Raw genomic sequence first — 19,122 nt, forward strand, 5'->3', positions numbered from 1 at the left:
ACAGTATGGAGTCCTAATATTTCTGTCCGATGTGTGACAGTGTAGTACACTGCCTGAGAAAAAAACTGAAGCACCGAGAAGAAATGGTTCCATGTCAATGTAACGTCATACACGCACACACCATCGGTGGGTGTGTAAATGATTACAGTTGCAGCTCCCTGTGGCAGGTAGAACGGCCACAATGTGCATTAGTATTGTAGTGCTTAATGTTGCTACCAAGCCTGGGAAGGTAGGGGGCTTGAACAGCGTCAGATATTGAGCAGTCACTGTGAAGGATATGGGGATGCCGCGCACTCGTATGAGACGGCGTTATTAGCAAATGACTGGTTCGAAAGGGGCATCGTTGTGGGTCTCCATTTGGCTGGATGTTTGAATTCAGACTCGAGGGGCGTTCAGAAGTGGCAGCGGCTCGATGTTGGACTGAATGGGAGCGTGAGAATAGCCACACTCGTTGGCAGCTTCCGGTCGACCACGTCTGCCCACGACAAGAGGGATTGCCGCACTGTGCACCAGGAGCACCGCACCCCTTCACATCTGCGCCCGCCTTTCGAGAACAAGTAACGGACTGCCTGCAACATTCTACATCTACATCTACGTGATTACTCTGGTATTCACAATAATGTGCCTGGCAGAGGGTTCAATGAACCACCTTCAAATTGTCTCTCTACCGTTCCACTTACGAACGGCGCGCGGGAAAAACGAGCACTTAAATTTTTCTGTGCGAGCCCTGATTTCTCTTATTTTATCGTGACGATCATTTCTCCCTACGTAGGTTGGTGCCAACAGAATGTTTTCGCAATCGGAGGAGAAAACTTGTGACTGAAATTTCATGAGAAGATCCCGTCGCAACGAAAAACGCCTTTTTTTAATGAGTGCCACTCCAATTCACGTATCAGTCTGTGGCACCATCTCCCCTATTTCGTGATAATACAAAACGAGTCACCGTTCCTTGTACTTTTTCGATGCGGATCCCACACGGCACAGCAGTACTCCAGAATAGGGAGGACAAGCGTGGTGAAAGCAGTCTCTTTAGTAGACCTGTTACATCTTCTAAGTGTTCTGCCAATGAATCGTAGTCTTTGGTTTGCTCTACCCACAAAACTATCTATGTGATCGTTCTATGGTTCAAATGGCTCTGAGCACTATGGGACTTAACAGCTGTGGTCATCAGTCCCCTAGAACTTAGAACTACTTAAACCTAACTAACCTAAGGACATCACACACATCCATGCCCGAGGCAGGATTCGAACCTGCGACCGTAGCAGTCGCACGGTTCCGGACTGCGCGCCTAGAACCGCAAGACCACCGCGGCCGGCGTAATCGTTCTAGTTTAGGTTATTTGTATCTGTAATCCCTAAGTATTTAGTTGAATTTACAGGCTTCAGGTTTGAGTGACTTACCGCGTACTCGAAATTTAGTGGATTTCTTTTATTACTCATGTGAGTAACTTCACACTTTTCTTTATTCAGGGTCAATTGCCTCTTTTCGCACCATACAGATATCTTATCTAAATCATTTTGCAGTTAATTTTGGTCATCTGATGACTTTAGAAGATGGTAAGTGACAGCATCATCTGCAAACAATCTAAGGCGATTACTAAGATTGTCTCCTATTTCGTTACTGTAGATCAGGAAAAATAGAGAGCCTATAACACTTCCTGTTTTACTCGATGACTTTTCGTCTATTACTACGAACTGTGACCTTTATGACAGGAAATCACGAATCGAGTCGCACAACTGAGGCGATACTCCGTAGGCACGCAGTCTGATTAGAACACGCTTGTGAGGAACGGTGTCGAAAGCCTTCTGGAAATCTAGAAATATGGAATCAATTTGACATCCCCTGTCGATAGCACTCATTACTTCATGAATATAAAGAGCTGGTTGTGTTCCATAAGAACGATATTTTCTGAATCCGTGCTGACTATGTGTCAATAAATCGTTTTCTTCGAGGTAATTCATAAAGTTCGAACACAGTACATGTTCCAAAACCCTACTGCAAATTGAAGTTAGTGATATGGGCCTGTAATTCAGCAGATTACTCCTATTTCACTTTTTGGATATTGGTGTGACTTGAGCAATTTTCCAGTCTTTAGGTGCGGATCTTCCTGTGAGTGAGCGGTTGTATATAATTGCTAAATATGGAGTCATTGTATCGGCATACTCAGAAAGGAACTTGACTGGTATACAATCTGGACCGGAGGCCTTGCCTTTATTAAGTGGTTTAAGCTGCTTTGCTACACCGAGCCATCCCGCACCATTGGCTGGAGACTAGCAGAAGGGAAACTAGGGAACTACTGTGCCGTGCGAAGGCTGCCGTTGACACCACAACGTACATGGCAGCGTTCGCAGTGGTAACGCAATCGATAAGCATGGACTGCTGATGAATGCTGTCACGCCGTGTTCAGCCGTGGGCAACCTACAGCACACAAGATTTCGTGCGTAGGCCCTATGTGATGTCATTTTGACGTTACTTCCAGTTATTGAAGACCGCCGAAACTGGTACCAGCTGTCGTTAGCGTTCGATTCGGGGTGCTCTGGAGACCATATTGGATTCCGAAGTAGATACTCTCGTAACTTGCGTATTATGAAAGTATGCCGTTTCAAGGCAACAGCACATAGAAGATTTATAAAAATACATCGTTCTTGGTAAGGTTTGTTATAATTATACGCCACATAATGACATATATGTGGTTAAAGGCTTAATGAGATATGCGTTACAGCAAAAAAGGTGAAATTTCGGAAGTTCATCGTGATGTAGTGGTAGTACACGTGGAGTATCGAAGTGCAGTAGCTAAGTGCCTGGTTCGTGTTCTTTCTTTTTTTTTTTCGTCTTCGAGTTTCTAAAATGTCCTAGGAACTCCTTATTTATTTAACAGAAGTATCTCATGTAATGTTTAGTGTTATGCAGATGTAATAGTGCTCTCTCTCTCCATCCCCCCTCCCCCCCTCCCCCCCTACGCTCGTCTCTCTCTCTCCCTCTCTGTCATTGTCAATAACTTACAAATCAAATATGAAACGCACAAATGCAAATAAATATTCGAAACAAGTTGACAATCTGGTAAAACAAATTACCACTCAGGATAAAATAGACTGACACATTCGCAAATTAATTAAAAGGTAACTTAGTCTTAGCCATCTATAAGGCGCAAAAGAAAATTTACGGTCTAGTTCTTTAGGACAATTCTTTTCGGAACTAGAACGTTTTCAATTACAGTACGTTTCTCTTCATTTTGTTACAACAAATTTTACCACTACCGACGCGTTTTCGAGATAAACTCAATGTGTCGGCATTTTGAAACAGCATTCATTCATTGGACGTAAGATAAATGAGCTGCTGCTTTAATTCGTTTGCTGGAATGGCTGTCCATCCCCATCCTTTTTAACTACAGATAAACTACTGAAACTAGTTTTGAGAGTTTCTAAAAATAAATTTATGTTATTGAGACACCTTAATGAAAACTGTTGAATATATACATTATAAGAGTCAATGCTAGCTGACTTCATCTTGTAAATCAGCAAGTCGTCTCACTTTCGGGGTCGATGAAGGCGTACTAGAGAAAGCAATTATTACAACTTTTTCGCTATGCTTTTGACTTTATCTTGCAAACAGCTTAATCTCTCCTTTATCCACTGCCCAGTCCACATGAATGCTAAACTTTTTACATTTATAAGCAACGTAACTTAGAGGGTAATGTATCCTGCAGTACAGCAAAAGCTTAACTTCCAGTTATCTGTGCTTGAGGTGAGTGTTATTGTTTTGAACGTCGTGTTCGCCTCACGTGTTGTGAACCGAACGATCACGAAGGTCGGTAGACTGCTCTTTCCGCCTTCGACACAGCGTCTGCCGTCGAAATGACGTTACGTTTGCACGAAGTCTTGTGAACCGTAGTTTACCCTTCAGTGACGAGTAGCTGTTCTGTACTATCACCACCGTCGACGAGTATGGTGGTATTTTAGAGAGAGGTCCCATTGTTCCAAAGATTTGGAGAGGCACAGCGCTGTTATTCCTGGTGTCACTGTGTGGAGAGCCATCGAATATGACTTCACGTCACGGCGGGCAGTGCTTCAGGGAACTCTGACGACTGAACGCTACGCGACGGACATGCTGTGCAGCTTTCTGTGACGTCTCATACGACAGTATCGTGGCGCCATTGTCAACGGGACAACGTTCTTCCATACACGGCACTTGTCTCTAAGAACTGTGTGTGTGCTATTAACGTATTCCTCTGGGTAGCAAGACCCCTAGATCTGTTCCCGATAGACCTTGTGTGGGATTATCTCGGACGTCAACGCCATCCTAGTGCCAGTATCCAGGACATCAAGGACCAATTGCGACAGTTGTGGGCCAGCTTGGTTCAGGAGAGCATACAACAGCTTTATGAAGCCCGTCCCTTCAGAATCAGTGTATGCATTCAGATGCAAGGTGGTTCCACGTCATACAGGTAAGTGGACCCGTCCTACCAAGTTCTTCGTAAATTTCACTAAATTCTGTAATCACTGCGATAACACCACATACCCTTTCAACACGCGAAGTTTCATTTGGTTAACTTAGGCGTCTCACTTTTTTTGGTCAGACAACCGTAACAGCAGTAGCATAAGAGGTATCGTGATCTGTGATTTGCTGCATTACCACATTACACCGACGGAAGCGAACGACAATGTCGAAGAAACTAACCACAACTGAAGCTCTGTCAAGACAAGGAAGACGGTATCCTACGCTAGCTCCTAAGCATCATCTGTTATATCGCTTGTGAGGAACACATTATGCCCGAATGGACGTGCACAGCAACGTTTATTTAAGCGACCTGAACAGAACACATGCAAAGAGACTCCGTTGACCAGACTGAACGCCCATATTTTGTCGCGAAGAGTGTACAGCGCGAATCCCTGACAAGGGAAATGTTTCGTGTAAGTATCATACTAAAAGCTACACTGCTGCTCTCCGTAAAGGTGCACAATCTTGAAGACCAATACAAAAATAGTCTATTACGGTAATTATTTTAATTAAGTAAATAATTTCGCAAAAGCCGAATGAGATGTCTTTCTCAGAGGGAAGCTTTTTTCGTTTTATTTGTTCTCCAGAATTTGTGCCATATTTAGTCATCTAAAACACATGTGTACTTTGTATGCTTAATAGTACACAGAAAATACATAAAGGTATATTTACAGAATTAAGAACTCAAGCTCTCAAAATTTTTTCTACAGTAAATTTTTAACAGATAGCATGACAAGAAAAGCAGAAATTTTCGGGTTATCAGTCCAAACTATTTCTTAAATTCAATCATGAGCGAAACAGAGAAACAAAAGTATTAATACCATTAAAAACTACAGGGTTTTCCCTATACTCTTAAGGGAATTAACGCTCACTTTATAAAGGTGCATGTCTCTAGCAAATAAAATATACGACGAAGCTGATTGAGATGGTATCCCATACCCATCAATGTCTTCAAAAATTTCGATCTTTCATAGTCCACTGTGGGACGCGAGAACATACCTTATTTGGATCGCCGTCTGATTAAGAATCACACTCACATGTAGTAGAACCGTAAATTTTGATTCTATGTAATTGTAGAAGAAAAGAGGCATGATGAAAGCGAAGTAGAATGATGGTGCAAATCGTCGTTCGGTCCAGATGAGTCCGCCTAAAACCAACGATCTTGTAGGAATTTGAGGTTGTTATGCCGCATAATATCCGCCTTTAATTTGTCGTGACACTTTCCATATTTATTGCCATTGATATTTACCATTGCTCTTGATCTCACGTTAGTAGTCTGTACATGCCAAATCCAAGTAGAGACTGTTCCTATAGCTGCAGATTGCTTTACTAAGACGTCAGGTTCCTCATTATGGCGGAGTGACGTTATTGCGTGGATGAGCAAAATTTCTGTTTTAATCAGTTTGTGAAACATATAGAACTTAGTGACTTGCGAGAACTAGTCTATCGCAGTTGGGGTTACCGGCGTCATGACGCTACTAGAGAGCCTTTCTACAGTTGCATTTGCTAGATGCCGTAAGATATCCTGTGCTCGTATTTTACATCTAACAATCCACCGACAGTGCCTTAGTGATGTTACGTAAGAGGCAAGAAATTTAGCAGCGCGGGGTAGCCGCGCGTTCTGAGGCGTCTTGTCATGTGGTCTGCGAGGCTTGCCCCGTCGCAGGTTCGAGTCCTCCCTCGGACATGTGTGTGTGTGTGTGTGTGTGTGTGTGTGTGCGTGTGTTTTGTCCTTAGCGTAAATTAAAGTTAGATTAAGTAGTGCGTAAGGTTAGGGACCAATGACCTCGGCAGTTTGGTCCCATAAGCTCTTACCACAAATTTCCAATTTTCCAAGAAATTTATGCATGCTATGGAAGATTTTCTCGCTGTCCACGATGGAGGAATACCCAGAAAAGCCGATATCGTTGAAAAATATACAAATGTCATTATCGGGCAACAACAAGCCAACAAAGCATCTTTCAAATGGCTCTGAGCACTATGGGACTTAACATCTGAGGTCATCAGTCCCCTAGAACTTAGAACTACTTAAACCTAACTAACCTAAGGACATCACATACATCCACGCCGAGGCAGGATTCGAACCTGCGACCATAGCGGTCACGCAGTTCCAGAGTGAAGCACCTAGGACTGCTCTGCCACAGCGGCCGGCAAAGCATCCTTCATTGCTGCAGTTGTGGGCATGAACGAAATGCAGCTCAGAGTACCATCGGACGGCACACGATGACGTGGAGGAATATCGCCTTGCAATCACTTTGTTTCAAACGAACAGCTTACTAAAATGTACAGACTCGTACACACTATTACATTAAGAAATAAAATAGACAGTTAGGTCACCACAAAAAAGGGAGTGTGTGATTGATGGTAACAAACAAATATCTTATTGTTCCGTACAGTCAGTCTAGTAGTAGACACTAATGCACCTTGTGATTTAAATATCATAAATCTATCATTGCTTTACATCTATCATTGCTAACATGCAAGGATTGGTAGTAAAAACGTTTTCGTTGTTAACTTACAATATCACTTAGTAAAAGTTGGTTCCGAAGAACGAAACGTACACTGCCACATAGGATATTTCTTTTCTTGCAAATAATTGTACGTGTATCTACTCAATATGTTATCAACATGTGAGTCAAGTTTCAAATATCGATTTTCTGTTTATAAATTGAGCCTAGTGTTGTTAATAATCAACAATACCTCCTGTTCAACTGGGCGACAGCTTCTATTTGCTGATCTTACCAACGTGATATGAAGTCGTTGCGGCATTTAGACTCATTTTAAAACCATCTTTTTGGAATAGCCGCGCGGGATTAGCCGAGCGGTTTAAGACGCTGCAGTCACGGACTGTGCGGCTGGTCCCTGCGGAGGTTCGAGTCCTCCCTCGGGCTTGAGTGTGTGTGTTTGTCGTTAGGATAATTTAGGTTACGTAGTGTTAGCTTAGGGACTAATGACCTTAGCAGTTAAGTCCCATAGGATTTCACACACATTTGAACATTTTGGAATAATTAGGCTATCTCGGTCGACTCAGGTCTAAATATCTAGAGTGACACTTCTAGTTCCCCGTACACGACGACATTTTAATTAATATGAATAAATTCAAATAGTAACACAAAGACATGGATTGTTTTCCATGGACTATCTGGATTGAAATGCCATATGAGATTCTCATTTTCTAGATCAAATGCTATATTTGTTATGGAAGATGACAGTATTCCATTTGATTATTTTGGTAATACTGTGGTAAACCTTGTTCCCCTGTGCTCGTAGCAATACCATGATCAGATAGGTTCAATGATGATATCTATGCATCTAGAACCACCACTTTGTGAGAACCGTCTTAAATTATATGAATCATCAGTCTGTATAAAACCTGGTCTCAGCCTAATTGATTCTAGAGATATAAGGAACAGTATGACTATATGTAGGTTAAAGGAGGACCTTTCAGTTGGAAGTGTGGTATGTAATACACTGATCATAGTGGGCCAGAAATGCGTAACGTAATAAGTGGTCTGTAGTAGGGCCAGCTGCAGCCAAGTGTGGGTGTTTGCGTTACAAAAGACAACACAGCCACCGCAACGCTACGAGACAAGCTAGCCTGGCGAGATGGATAAACAGTTGACACAGCAGTACCTAAGCGGAAGAGGGCAGAAGCCTTTCCACACAGCCAGCCGCCAAATTGTTTATTATACGTGCCGCAAGACATAGCAAGGCCAGGCGAACACAGCTCAGAAGCTTATAAATAGCCATTTTACACTACAACCACTTCTGTTGCTATCGCAACTCTATCGTGACAGGGTGTGTCGCTTGGGCAATGCCCAGAATGCTGTTCGTGGACCACAAATCACTTCTGCGTCAGGCCAGTCACTCCTGAAACAACGAGACCTGCAGCCACTACCTCATCGGACCTGCACCGGTCCTTGGAAGCAGCTGGCCGACCTTCAGCACTGAGCAGGGGATCCCTGCCTTTGCGTCACCTGCTTGCCACACTCTGGACAGTGCAGGGTGCATGAGGCGTGCCACAATAGACGCCACAACAGTTAGCCGTGGCCACCCGGACATAGAGTCGACGTTGACAGAGGCAGTTGCCTCACGAGCCACTACCTAGCTGACCTGTGCTCTAAAAAATGGTTCAAAGGGCTCTGAGCACTATGGGACTTAACATCTATGGTCATCAGTCCCCTAGAACTTAGAACTACTTAAACCTAACTAACCTAAGGACATCACACAACACCCAGTCATCACGAGACAGAGAAAATCCCTGACCCCGCCGGGAATCGAACCCGGGAACCCGGGCGTGGGAAGCGAGAACGCTACCGCACGACCCCCGTGCTCTATCAGCACTGCAGGAGGCCGTTGGATGTCTCAACCACGCTACCACTTTCTGTATGGAGCCTTGTCAGGGAGTCGTTTCAAGCTTTTTGATTGGGGTTGCACCGCGTCCCCCCTGGATCCTAACTAGTCACAAGCTACTATAACTGTGTCAGAACACTGGTGTCACATTTTCAGCGCAACTTCTGAACCTGGGCCACAATTAGTCAAGAAATTTAATTGTTGTTGTCAAATTGTCTTGGTCATGGAAAAGAAGCTTGACTGTCTTGCTCTTTGTAAGGTGAATTTTGTTAAAAGTAGTGAACCCTTGGATTTTTCCCACTTTAAAGGTAATGGGACACACAACTGGCTCGTACCTGTCCGATGAATGCAGTATAATTTGCAAGGTTATTCAGCACCACGTACAGAAGTAGCGTGTTTCACTTGTGAGCAGTATGGGGATATGGCTAGACAGCGGTAAGAATCAAAATGGCTGATGACTGGAAGAAGAATTAAGTTACTGAATTGCATTTCATGTGTCTTATAAATGTTGGTGTTTCAAAATGAGCGTCGAGAAGGGCGAGACTTTGATAGAGTCAGACACAAAGAATATCAGAATCAGATGCAGTTCGTATACTGTCAGAAAAGTTAGCACAATTAATAGCAATTGATAGGGAGTTGTGTCGTTTGATGGGGGTGCAATCGCCATAGTGAAATATATATGCCAGTCACACATTTGGTTGCTCTTTCACTAGTAAATCAGCTGAGGATGTGCATGTGCCGGCCAGTGTGGCCGAGCGGTTCTAGGCGCTTCAGTCTGGAACCGTGCGACAGCAGGTTCGAATACTGACTCGGGCCTGGATGTGTGTGATGTCCTTACGTTAGTTAGGTTCAGGTAGTTCTAAGTTCTAGGGGACTGATGACCTCAGATGTTAAGTCCCATAGTGCTCAGAGCCATTTGAACCATTTTGATGTGCATGTGTTTGTGGAGGAACCTAGGAATTTGGCAGGGATGGAACGTTGGTCTATGTAGAACTTTTTGGGGTAACAAAACTAAGACTAATTGAAAAAGCAAAAGCTTGTGTTGGTTATACAGAAGCTTTCAAGCAAGCCGGAACATTTGAAGAATTTGAAAAGTGGTAGGCTCATAGGTATATGAAGCAGAACAGTGCCAGGCATTTTAGGGAACAGTTGGGCATGGTAACAAAGAGGTATACAGAATCAATAGAGGAATTTGTGGATAGAATAATGAAGATCAATGACTGTACATATGAGTTGAAGGAATGAAGTAATTTTACGGGGAACTGTGCACAGGGTCTTGACGCGTTTTTAAGAGGGTTGCCTTTAGAAATGTCGAGGAGAGTGCGAAAAGGGGTGCAAATTGATTTGTGCGCAGCTGTTAGACTGGCAGTAGGATGTGAGAAATTGATGCGTCGATTGGGGTGCAAGTTAAACATATTTCATGAAGTTTGGGTATTGCGCCTGATAACGTCGACTTGCTGCCACGATATTTTGGCTGACAACAATTCAGTGATCATCAGGTGAATGTTTCTCACTGGAGGTTGCTAGTTTATGTCGGTAGCTTTATATCAAAAATAGGAGCGAAGACGCAAGCGCAAAGGCAACCTCCACGTGAGCGACCTCTGTTGAGTTACGCCCTCTCTTCGAATATTGCTCCATGTATGGCGTGCAAGGGCATGCGTAATGTGATACTACATGAGCATTCTCTGTCGGAATGCGCACTCACGGAGTTAAAATTGAAATGTAAAAATTAATAAAATTAGTCACAAAATGTTTTCTTTTTGAAGAAATTAAAGAAATCACTGCATTACACATTTGAAAACCGCCATCACGATTAATAAGGTCTTGCGCTAAACATATTTCCACCAATTCCTTAATAATCGAATCCCAGAAGGATTTCGTCTAGACCATGATTTCCGAGTGGAGATACAATGCTCCGCTATGGCTGGCTTACTTGGATGCGAAAGGCGAGTGTGGCGATCACGTTCAACGCATCTTTCAGGCACTGTGCGCGTCGTCTGACAAACGTTGGCTTTGCCACACTGACAAGGTAGTCTGTAGACTCCATGCTTCCACAATCCCAGATCGTCCTTGAGCCGAGAAGAGTACAAGTCTTTGCAAGCGGGAGAAAGATTACATTGACTTGAAGTTGTCTTAAGACTCTACCTAATTTCGACGAAGTAATGCAGAAGAATGGGAGGAACTCACTGGGCCTAAACCGTTCCTTCTTCTCTTGCTCTTGTGGGTGGTCACGTTTCTTCTTCTTTAAAGCTGTGCCGATCTGATGTCGAGAATCTCCATTACTTTTGAAGACTCATTGCAGATGTTCCAGCTCCTTTGCAAGGCTCTCTCCATCAGACACAACTTGTGCCCAGTGCACCAACTTGGCCGATAGCAGCTAGACGCCTTGAAAAGCAGTTCCATATGTGTGGGTCACAGTAGACAGATTATCGCAATGATCCATCCACTTTCGGTCTGCTCTAAATGAAATGGCAGACAGCTGTCTTTCTCCACTTCCATCGTAATTGTGACATTCGCGTGGATACAATTCAGATGCAGCAAAAAGCGTGACAGTTCTTCTTTCCTTTGGGACCTCACTACAAAAGGGTCATCCACATCTCGCCAGAGGACTTTTAGTTTAAGTTCTGCCGAATCAAGTGCCCTCTCCTCAGACTCTTCCATAAATATGTTTGCTACCAGAGAGGAGAAAGGACTGCCCGTGGCAACACCGTCAATTTGTTCAAAATATACACTGCTGAATAAAAAGAAGGTCGAGGAAAAGGGCATGGTGAAGTAGCGCTGTTATATCAGCTTTGAACTTATTGCTGATGAGTGACAATGAGTCCGTGTGAGGGACCCTAGTGCAGAGTGAGATAACATCGAAGCTTACTTATAAGGCTAACTCGTTGAGTCTAAGTTCCTTCAATCTGTTAATAAAGTCACCATAGTTGCTTATATAATATGAATACTTCCCCAAAAAAGGTCTCAGTAAAGACACAAGATGTCTAGCTTAGTCATAAGTTGGAGCGCCGATATAGCTCACAGTAGGACGTAATGGAAGATCTTCTTTGTGTATTTTTGGAAGACTCTGTAACCGTGGTGGAATAGAGCTGTGAAGTGTTAATCTGTTCGCAACTTCTTGCGGAAGGGAAGAAGAATTCAGCAACGCTGTCGTTTTTCTTTCTACTCTCTCTGCAGGGTCTTTATCAAGCTTTCGGTACGTCGGTTCACTCAACAAGCTATAAATGTTCTGATCATAGATGTCACGTGGTAACAGTACAGTGCTGATTCCCTTATCCGCTGGAAGGACCACCGTGTGAGGATCTTCATGTAGCTTGTTTAGTACGGTCCTTTCCATCGAGGAAATTGTTCTCTTCTGAGATGGAGCTCTCGTAAGTGCGCGACATGTTCACGTCTGACTTCTACTGCAGCTTCACTGGGAAGATGTCTAACAGCTTCTTCAACAGCACTAATAAAATCAGTTGAATTCAAGGTTCTGAGCGTAGGCACGAAGTTCAAGCCTTTCCCAAGAACTGACGCCACTTTGTCGAAAACCTTATACGTAAAATTGACTCGAAAAACATCTTCTTGCGTTAACGTTGCTGACAGGCTGGCACCTTCGAAGATTGCCTTGCAGTAGACTCCATATGGATCCACTCCGTCTTGGCCCAGGTCGTGCCATCGACCCACTCCCAAGAGAGACATGGGAGATTGGAAGAAATATCGATGTGCAGCTAAAACAACTGTTTTGGAATGGGTTTCAGTTCACGGTGAGTAAAACGAATCCTCTCCTTCACTAGCACTAGACCTGCCTTGCGTGTGCTGAACTTCGCAGTGACGATCTTGATAAAATGTGACATACTGGCAAACTTCGGAATGAGGCCATTGTCCCGGTGTTTCAGTAAAAAAGACTAAGAAATTAACAACCTCGCTCGTTTATTCCGTAACTTATTCAACCTCTGGACATGTGATGCCATCTCCTTCCCGAAGAGGTATTTGATGTGATTCTCGAAATTTTTCTGGCGTAAAAAGTATTTCAAGAAGTTTCGGGATTGCAACCGGATAAAGTCGACTTCCTGCCACGATATTTCGGCTAATAACCATTCAGCCATCTTCAGGTGAGTATTTTTCACTGGAGGTTGCTAGCTCCTGTCGCTTAAACACAGACTATAATTGGCCAGTATAAGGTGTTATAGATGTGGGCAGATGGTGCATGTGCAGAAGGAATTTCGCCAGCCACAGGATAGTGGGAATAGAGGCTAAGGTCTGCATAATGCTAACATAGTTCCAGGGGCAGGGGGCAGGGGATGAATCAGTTGTTGAACACCAAAATGAACCCAATGTCCACCTGTAGGCAATCCCAATAAAATTATATGCTACGAAGTCAAACGCAGAGGCGACTTGTGCAGTCAAAGGGCTTTAGGAAAAGTAAAGGGACGAGAGAGGCAATTCTGACGTTACGGCTAGTAATGGAAGCAAGGCTAAAGAAAAATCAAGACACTTTCATAGAATTTGTCGACCTGGAAAAAGCGTTCGACAATATAAAATGGTGCAAGCTGTTCGAGATTCTGAAAAAACTAGGGGTAAGCTATAGGGAGAGACGGGTCATATACAATATGTACAACAACCAAGAGGGAATAATAAGAGTGGACGATCAAGAACGAAGTGCTCGTATTAAGAAGGGTGTAAGACAAGGCTGTAGCCTTTCGCCCCCACTCTTCAGTCTGTACATCGAGGAAGCAATGATGGAAATAAAAGAAAGGTTCAGGAGTGGAATTAAAATACAAGGTGAAAGGATATCAATGATACGATTCGCTGATGACATTGCTATCCTGAGTGAAAGTGAAGAAGAATTAAATGATCTGCTGAACGGAATGAACAGTCTAATGAGTACACAGAATGGTTTGAGAGTAAATCGGAGAAAGACAAAGGTAATGAGAAGTAGTAGAAATGAGAACAGCGAGAAACTTAACATCAGGATTAATGGTCACGAAGTCAATGAAGTTAAAGAATTCTACTACCTAGGCAGTAAAATAACCAATGACGGACGGAGCAAGGAGGACATCAAAAGCAGACTCGCTATGGCAAAAAAGGCATTTCTGGCCAAGAGAAGTCTACTAATATCAAATACCGGCCTTAATTTGAGGAAGAAATTTCTGAGGTACGTCTGGAGTACAGCATTGTATGGTTGTGAAACATGGACTGTGGGAAAACCGGAACAGAAGAGAATCGAAGCATTCGAGGTGTAGTGCTATAGACGAATGTTGAAAATTAGGTGGACTGATAAGGTAAGGAATGAGGAGGTTCTACGCAGAATCGGAGAGGAAAGGAATATGTGGAAAACACTGATAAGGAGAAGGGACAGGATGATAGGACATCTGCTAAGATATGAGGGAATGACTTCCATGGTACTAGAGGGAGCTGTAGAGGGCAAAAACTGTAGAGGAAGACAGAGATTAGAATACGTCAAGCAAATAATTGAGGACGTAGGTTGCAAGTGCTGCTCTGAGATGAAGAGGTTAGCACAGGAAAGGAATTTGTGGCGGGCCGCATCAAACCAGTCAGTAGACTGACGCAAAAAAAAAAAAAAAAATACATGGATATCCTGGAGAGGAAGAGTGAGACATCAGGGGTGTCAGCCATGGACAGTCGTAAGCGCCACAGAAACTGCATTATGACGGAAAGTGAAGCACCTAAAGGGGAATGCTAAGCAACAGATGGAAGAGTTACCGTTGGGATTTAACGATTCCTTTTTTTCCAGAAAAGCTGTTACCAGCAACGCATATTATCCAGCACCAAATACAGACAGAAAATGAATCACCAGTTTACTGCAATTCAAATAGAGTACCGAGGTACTTGCAGCAGATTGTAGAGGAATTCATCGATCAGCATATGAAGGATGGGATTATTGAGGAAAGTAATAGCCCATGTGGGGCCGGAATTATCGTCGAAAGTATGCGGATGGGTCACGAAAATGTAGGTTTTGTTGTGATTATCGGCACTTGAACTCCAAGGATATAACCAATGCCTACTCTTTGACAAACATTACGCAAACCATAGATTATTTATGCCAGAGCAAGTATTTTTAGATGAAGAACTGAGGGAACGGCTGCTTCAGCTACAAGTCGCTCCAAGCGACGGGACAAAAACAGCATTTTCTTCACCGCGGGGACATTATAAATTCATAAGAATGCCTTTCAAGTTGAAAAATGCACCTGCGATATTTCGGAGGTTGTTGAACGGAGCTCTCAGAAGGTTGAAACCACGTCAGTGCACGGTACATCTTGATGATATAATCGTCTTTTGAGTGATGTAGAGCAGGACACACAGTGCCTACGGGAAACATTCCTCAGATTGAGGGCAGCGAATTAATTGTTGAGTACAGGGAAGTGTAATTTTGTGTTAAGAGAGGTGCCCTGCCTTGGTGATATCATTAGTATGGTTCAAATGGCTCTGAGCACTATGGGACTTAACATCTACGGTCATCAGTCCCCTAGAACTTAGAACTACTTAAACCTAACTAACCTAAGGACAGCACACAACACCCAGTCATCACGAGGCAGAGAAGATATCATTAGTAAGGATAGGGTTAAGATGGCCCTGAGGTTAGCTAAAGCTGTACTTGAATTTTCTGTAGCTGAATCGACAAAAGTACTGCAATCATTTCGTGGAGTCAGAAATTATTATCGAACGTTAATGAAAGGATTTGTGGATATTGACAGACCCTTAACGCAATTACTGAAGGAAGGTTCAAAATTTGTGTGGTCAGAGGATTGTCATCGTACTTGTGAAAAACTGAAAGAAGCATTGACACCTAGTCCAATCTTAGTCCTTATAGTCAGTACTGCCATTAGACTGTTGTTTATTTACAGTGTTACATTTACACTTACACAATCGTGTTTTCGGCTTCAAAGTGCCACTATCAAGTGTTTTAAGTGTTATAAATTGCCTAAGATGGCAAACTGTCGTATTAAAATACACTAGTAGACACGCTATCTAAGAGTAGATATTTCTGGCAGAGCCTACTGCTTTGTTTCATTACTGAGTACACCCTCAGTAATGAAGCAAAGCAGTAGGCTCTGCCAGAAATATCGACTCTTAGACAATGTGTCTTATAGTGTATTTTAATACGACAGTATGCCATCTTAGGCAATTTATAACACTTAAAACACTTGATAATGGCACTTTGAAGCCGAAATCGTGATTATGTAAGTGTAAATGTAACACCGTAAATAAACAACAGTCTAATGGCGGTACTGACTTTAAAGAAATATATTATGACTGTGGCTCCGCATTATGAAACAATTATACAATCTTAGTGCTTGCAAATTTCAATAGGAAATTAATTCGGTCATGTGAGACATCGAATCATGCACTTGGTTGTGTGTTGTCTCAAGAGTCGAGGACACAGATCGAGGGCGTAGAACATTCAGTGGCCTATGCATCAAAGCAAATAGCAGAATTACTCTATGACAGAAAAGCAAACGTCGAGCCTTATCCATGAAACCACCTACTTCAAGTGTTACCTCTATGGGAAAAAATTTCGAGTGATAATAGATCATGCACCGTTGAAATGATTGATGGGGTTGAAGGATCCATCTAGCAGGTTGACACGATCAGCAGTAAGACTGAGTGAATTTGATTTTCAGGTCATACACTACTCGGAAAGAAACACAGAAAAGCGGATGGATTTGCAGGAAATTAGTCGTATTACAAATAGAAGATAATGAGCTTAAGGGATGGAAGACAGTACAGAGAACAGATGGCGAATGTAAGCAGTTTTGTGTGAAGTCACAATTTTGTGTACAGGATGGCTTGCCGTGCAGGAAAACTGTGAGCGCAACTGGTGATGCCAGCAAGGCTGAGAGATAGAGTATTACAGGAGGCACATGATCACGTGTTAGGCATGTCATGAGGGATGTAGCTCTACCAACAGAAGAGTAGGAGGGAGATACTAGTGGAGGAATTGGAAGGCAGACGTGGACCAATATCTGTGAAAATGCATACAGTGTGCAGAGAGCAGATTTGTGTCAGACAAAGAGTGCCATGGCAGCGATGATCTGGAACGTTAACACTGTTTCAATTGCTCGGGACTAGTGTCTTTGGTCCATTGAAGAATAGAGGGTACTTATAAATGGTGGAAAATAGAAATTTTTTTATGACTTTATTAAATTCTATAGTCTTTCCTGACTACAATGATATAAACATTATAGGGTTTCAAATGAAAAATGACCTATATATATCAAATTTTAAAGTGACGATCATGTATGCCACCACGCCCCCTTTCTTTCTGTTACAGAAACCAGTATTATTTCGAAAAGAACTGTGAACTTTCTGTTTGCAGCAGTTATACGTATGATACATTGTGTATGTTGGTAACAGTGCAGTTTTCTAGTGTCTTTAAATGATTATCTTTGCTAGTATTTACTTTTGTTTCGCTGAAGCAATTTGTTCACTTGTTACTGAATGTTTGTTGTCCAAGTGCCACATATATTTGTGGAAGTACATATCTTTCAGTGTGCAATTAATACGAACTATGGCATGCATCAAGAAATTCAATAAAAGGAAATTCTGTGGTAACCAGTTCACAAACAAAGCAAGCCACACTGTTGAAAGTAACCTATGCATCAGTTCTTCTAGGAAGAAACTCCCACATGGCTCCCCTCCTGGTGATTCAAATTTTTGTGTTAGCAATGAGGCTGTTTGCAGTGGGTTTGTTGTTGATGTGGACATCTTATCTTCTTTGATAAAGGAAGTGGCGAAATATAAACAATGTGATGGTGTAGGCTGTCTGGAAATAACTGAACAACAAAGTAGCAGGAAGGGTTTAGCGTAAAAATTAGTTGTTCTGTGTAGAGCCTGCAATAAATCTACCTCGAAAATGACTTCGAACATTGTGCATCATTCATATGATGTGAATTTGAAGTTAGTGTATGCAATGCATGAAATAGGAAATCGAAAAAAGGCTGCTCAAACGTTTTGTGGTTTGATGGACATTCCTCCTCCTCGCGGTAGGTTCAGCAAGTACATAAAAATACTTTTAGGTGCCTTGACGGTTGTGTCTAAAGCATCAATAAAACGTGCAGTAGATGAAACTGTAAATATTAGTGAAATCATGGACATTGCTGTTGCACTTGATGGGATATAGCAACGTGGAGGACATCGTTTCTTGAATGGTGTTGTAAGTGCTACTTCTCTGTAGAATGGAAAAGTTGTTGATGCTGAGTGCTTATCTAAGTACTGCCTCACCTCCCATGGTAAGACTGAAGGACATATTGAACATCAGTGTTCTAAGAATTATGATGGTTACATGGAGGTATGGAGTGTGATGGAGCCCTACAAATATTTCAGAAGTCGTTAATAACGTTAGATACATGAAGTACCTAGGCGATGGGGGCTCTAAAGCTTTCAATAAAATTAATGAGTTCAATGTTTATAGTGATACCTTGGTAGCAAAACTGGAGTGTTGTGGACGTGTGCAAAAGAGGATGGTTGCTAGATGAGGAAGCTACGAAGAGAAATGAAAGGAAAATTGCTATCTGATGGAAAATCTCTGTCTGGCCGAGGCAGATTGACAGAAACTGAAATAGACCTTCTTCAGAGTTATTATGGACTGGGCATTAGACGAACTGCACCTCTGAATGATGTTACAGCAGTAAGAAACGCTGTATGGGCCACCTACATTCATAAGTTGTCCACAGATGACCACCCAGTTCACGGACTTCGCCCTAAAGGAGCAGATTCTGGGTGTGGTTACCAAAAAGCAAAAGAAAGTGGTCAAATACACCATCATAAGCATTCTCTTCCTGAACCTGTTATGAATTAAACAAAACCAGACTAAGAACAGCCGACCAGTTGCAAAGGATAAAGTAATCTTTACCTAGGTTTCAATAGATATAAATCTATCTTCTTCAGAAGACGCAGTATTATAACAACATGAAGTGATATGTCCTTATCGTTTAGGCAAACATCTGCATAGTTACATTAATCATATAAAATATAGCCCTGACACCAGGGTTTGTCAAACAAAAAAAAAAAAAAAAAAAAAAAAAAAAAAAAAAAAAAAAAAAACCTAGGTAAAGATTACTTTATCCTTTGCATCTGGTCGGCTGTTCTTAGTCTGATTTACGTGGAACCATTGCTGTAGCGCAGCTATGTTTAAAATACTTAAACAAAACCAATTTTTAGAGACCTGAGTGACCCTGTTTTGCTTAGTAAATGTTTTCATGGGGGCACTCAGAATGCGGATGAAAGTTTCAACCATTGCATATGGGTAAGATTACCCAATAATGT

The sequence above is a fragment of the Schistocerca americana genome, chromosome 1, assembly GCF_021461395.2.
Source record: "Schistocerca americana isolate TAMUIC-IGC-003095 chromosome 1, iqSchAmer2.1, whole genome shotgun sequence".
NCBI classification, from domain to species: Eukaryota; Metazoa; Arthropoda; class Insecta; order Orthoptera; family Acrididae; genus Schistocerca; species Schistocerca americana.